Here is a 225-nt window from a genome sequence, read left to right as displayed (position 1 = left end):
ATTTCTATGGGAGGGAGGGGGCCTGGTCCCCGCCTTGGGGAGGAGCCCCAGTAACCCTAATTAGCGGGGTGACAGGATGGCCTACCCAGGCATTACCCAGCCCTCACCCAAGCTCTTCCCTGTCCCAAGAGTGGCACAGGGCGGCCAGCAGGACTTGTAATTAAGCATCTGTTAAAGCTCCACTTCCTCCAGGCCACGTCCTAGGGGTGACAACAGTCGCAGCAT

Source organism: Castor canadensis, chromosome 11, assembly GCF_047511655.1.
Source record: "Castor canadensis chromosome 11, mCasCan1.hap1v2, whole genome shotgun sequence".
Taxonomy (NCBI): Eukaryota; Metazoa; Chordata; class Mammalia; order Rodentia; family Castoridae; genus Castor; species Castor canadensis.
Note: the sequence above shows the minus strand (reverse complement) of the source record.